Here is a 4,450-nt window from a genome sequence, read left to right on the forward strand (position 1 = left end):
CAAAATAAATGTTATAAATAAACAAAATAAATGGATTTATTTACTTACTTTATATTGCCAAAACAGTATCAAATGCTGTATTCATTTCAATAAAATAAATACATAAATAAATAAATAAATAAATAGATAAGTAAAGGTTATGTAATATGGTGGATTTCTTATCTTTATTACCATAATAGCATCAAAGGCTATATTCATTGCAATAAAAATATATGTAAATAAATATTATATATGGCGGATTTATTTGTTTACTTTATATTGCCATAACAGTGTCAAAGGCTATATCAATTTAAACAAATAAAGTCTGTCTGCATGTGGTAAAATAATTACTTTTTATTGCCATAAATAATGTATATTAATCGCAGTGAATGAATAAATGAAGATTCAGTATATAATGTAAAACAGGTAAAACAGTTTTAAAAACATTCATCTGTTTATTTGTTCATTTATTTGTATATTGCTGTATTTATTAATACAGCTATTAAATCAGTCCTACTGATAAAGAAAGCACTCGAATTCATGCAAAAATAAGTTGGCTAAATGGCGACTGTGGACCTTGAAATGCAAATGAACCTAAAGAAAATCAATGACGAGCACGGTCTGTGACATGTTCAGTGATGCATGACCGTGATGAATACAAGACTTACACAAGACTTACACAAGCAACTATACGCTACGCCATCAATATTTCAAGTGTGAAATATATATAACTTTAATATTATTGTTTATTGTTATTTTTATTCTAACAGTTTTATCACAATTTATTACATTTTATTATAACATTTTTATTATTGCCAATTGTATTTTTAATAATAATATTATATATATTAATATTACAAATATTTAAAAAAAAATAATTATATTAAAAATATGTATTACATACATATATTAGTAATAGCAGCATTTTCGCTCATGGTTCCAGACCTTTGCCCCCAGTAGTATTAAGTTGAACATGGTTTTAAGACATGAGACATCATTTATACAACTTGTGTAAGGAACTGTGTGGAAGCTGTACATTGATGTGGTTGCTAAGCGACAGACTGTCTTGAAATCCAGTCTTGGATCCTGAAAATCTGACGTGGAATGTTTACAGACGGGAGACGATATTCATGCACAGGTAGGCTATGGGTTTATTGCTATGTGACTAAGGAGGTGGAGAAGTAAACCTTATTCTATAATTATGTTGAAATCTTGCGTTTGACTGGTAGTAATAAAATGAGCACTGTTGTCATGGGCAACAGCATGTGACTTTAGCACTTCCGGTCAGGGTCTTTGGTTGTTTTTTTTTCTTATAATGAAGACTCGTTGTGTGTTTCGTATTTAGGGCTGAACAGTTTTAGGGAGCTTGTTCTTAACCACGGGAAGTGAATAAATTGGAGGTATTTAAGGAATTTATAACGGCGCAGCTATTTGTCCACTAGCAAAAAGACGCAATGTTTATTTATGGATAAAATATTGTAATATTTACAAGCGCGGATGCTTCCTAAATCGCCAGCAATCAGAGGAAAGGTCAACACGAGTCACTCACCTGTCTGTGATTGTTTTAGCGTTACTCCCCAAATCAAATCCAGCTGTAGTTTCCCTCTAGAACAGATCCATTATTGTGAATGCACGTGAAAGAGAGTCAAACCAACGCATCCTCCATCGCGTGTGAACGAGTGAATGAATGAGCTCGGTCTCGAGGCAGGACACAGTAAAAGTTCGCTCTCGCGCATCACCTGATAAACGGACTGCGTGTGTGTTTGGGGGCGTGGCCAGGAGCAAGGTGCATTTCAGTAGGATTCATTTAACCCTTGCTTGTCCACAGAAGAACACCTGAGATTTGGAGTCAAAACTGACCAACATTGAAAACTTAAAATATTCAAGATTATTGTACAGTGGGTCTAAATACTTCCCTCAAGGAAAATGTGTTGATACCATTTATCTATAATAGAGAATATTATATATAGATCAGTGGTTGATACATTAAATATTGATGGAGAAATACAATTTTAAAGAATTCTGGAAATTCTTAAAAAGAATTACAGTTTTACATATAAGGGGTTACACATCAAATTATATATAAAGTTCATGTCGTTTCAAATCTTATGAATTTCTTTCTTCTGTGGAACATAAATTATGTATTGAGAATTACTTTTGTCCTTCATTCTTCCAAATACCTTCTTTCGTGTTTCACAGAAGAAAGTAAGTTATACTCGTTTGGAACGACAGAAAGATGAGTAAATGACAAAATGTTCATTTTTGGGGTAAACTATCCCTTTAAACTAAACCAAACTATGAAACTATACTATTGAAACTATACAATTTCATAGTTGTCAGGTCTAATTTAGTAGGCTAAACAAGCCATCTACAGCTTCATAACTTGTTGATTGGTCAAAGATGAAAGGACACAACTGTTTAATTAAGGCTAATCTGACCAAAAGACTATAGAAGGGTTAACCAAAACTTAGCAGAGACCATCTCAACTTTTCCTTGGGAAATCATCAACATCATGGTAATTATTCAATTATCTGGCCAATGCCAGGGCCACAGTGTTATCTGTTTTTGTGTTAGTCACTCACTGTAGATAAATAGGTGTGTGAGAGGGAGTTGTGTTGGTTGAGGACTTTGCACCTGGATGAACACTTAATTTCCTATATGACAGCATTATCAGTCAAACTTTTGGAAAACACCTTCCCTCTAAGGCATTTTGCTTGATATGTAGAAACAAAAATCATTCAGATTTAACATTATGCAATAGTGGCCTCTAGTGGTCACTGCATATACGAACAGTCAAAAATCACTCTTCAAGAAATAAACACATTCTTATATATTTTTTTATTATATCAAAATACAAAAAGTTTTACGGGGGTTATTACATGGACCAAAGCGTTGGAAAATGTCAACCTAATAGAGCGTGCCAAAATGTGCATATCTGGGCATCTGGTGATGTAAACAATGTAAATTGAACGGCTCCACTATACAGAACTTCAATTGGGCTGTTAAAGACAGCCCACACACACGCACACACGCACACACACACACACACACACACACACACGCACACATTTAACACTCCATATGTTTCATTCCCAGGTCTGGTATTGATGTAACTCTCAAGGACAATTCATTTGTCAGGATAGCATATTCTTTTTGATTGGGGTCTTATTCTAGAGCAAGACTTCTTAATAAATGTTTAAAAAATATGATGAAAGCAATTGAATAAAAATAAAATAACAATGGGATTTCCTTTATTCTCTAAAAATGCCATTGCTTTCTGCAGGGTTTCTCCATTTTAATATCAAGAGTGTCCAGCTGAGTTATTGTGGAGGTCAATGTCATACTTCAGAAGTTGGTAGTACAGATACAAAATATCTTTAACATTTACTCCTAGCAGCATGAAGACACACCAGGCACCATATCTTAATATCCGAGTACAGTATGTGGAAACACCGAATGCCCAAGAAAAATACTGCGAAGTAGCCTACTAATCAAGGACGAGAAGATAGAGGCACACTGCACCTTGTTTCATAATCAGAGTCGTCTAGCAATTTGGAGAATTCCTTAGCAGTGGGAGAAGAATCAAACAACGCATCATAATAATATTGTTCATAAGGCTTTGGTACAGCACCATACTCTTTTAGAATAATACCTGAAATAAATGAGATTAATTAACAAAAGAAGCCTTCGATCAAGTCGTTCAATCCAATAAATCTGAAAGAAAAACAAAACTATTATTCTATTATCTTTCTCTTCACGTAAGAACAGTCTCTTATACCTTGCATGTAGGGTGATCAGGATGAAAAACATGTTTGCCCAGAACACATCTTTAGATAATAGAATCTATAAACAATGTACAACACAAATTCAAAAGCAGTTAGAAAGCACAATGCAATTTGAGATATGCTTCCAATAAGCTCTAAGAATGAGGTTTAATGTTAAAACAGTCGTAAATGTGCATAATGTAGTATTACATTCTAAGTTTTTAGTGCTGGTTAATATGAACAGCAAAAGAATCAAGAACAAAAAGATGAAACGAGACAGGTCCGAACGAGTGAAATATCTTGATTATGCAAGGTTAGTTCTGTTCAATCGACAGAAAAGGGAAAATAAAGTTTCACGAAGCACCATAAGAAGAAAGCACAAAACTGAATACAGGCAATCAGAGTTGATATGACACTTCCTGCAAATGAGCCCCCTTACAGAAGCAAAAGGGGGGCGTGTGTCTACCTGTACAGTATCATATATATTCAAGAGAAACGTTTCAGTCGGGTTTTCCCTTCAAAGGCCAGAAGAGCTGAAGAAAATGCCGTCAATCACCATCCACAGATATACAGAGACACCGCACCTGCATCTTAAATCAGCGTGACAGCTTTATGCGAGGATGCATCGCTCCGTCGTGTCCAAAAAAGCTATATAAATGTAGCCGCTTGACGCGTCAGACCGCCACCTGCTCGAGTTACCAGGTTCT

At 34.7% G+C, this 4,450-nt stretch overlaps 1 protein-coding gene across 1 annotated transcript in view; it reads right to left on the reverse strand.

Moving 5' to 3' along the window:
• The window catches only part of LOC107662764 (rho GTPase-activating protein 32-like), a 33,644-nt gene extending 31,916 nt beyond the window's left edge, over positions 1-1,728 (reverse strand). The window contains exon 1 of the mRNA XM_016452844.1: positions 1,529-1,728. The gene's annotated coding sequence lies outside the window, so the exon portion shown is untranslated. The remainder of the gene's footprint in view (positions 1-1,528) is intronic.
• Positions 1,729-4,450: the final 2,722 nt, after the last annotated feature.

The sequence above is a fragment of the Sinocyclocheilus anshuiensis genome, unplaced genomic scaffold (assembly GCF_001515605.1).
Source record: "Sinocyclocheilus anshuiensis isolate Anshui unplaced genomic scaffold, SAMN03320099.WGS_v1.1 scaffold1144, whole genome shotgun sequence".
Taxonomy (NCBI): Eukaryota; Metazoa; Chordata; class Actinopteri; order Cypriniformes; family Cyprinidae; genus Sinocyclocheilus; species Sinocyclocheilus anshuiensis.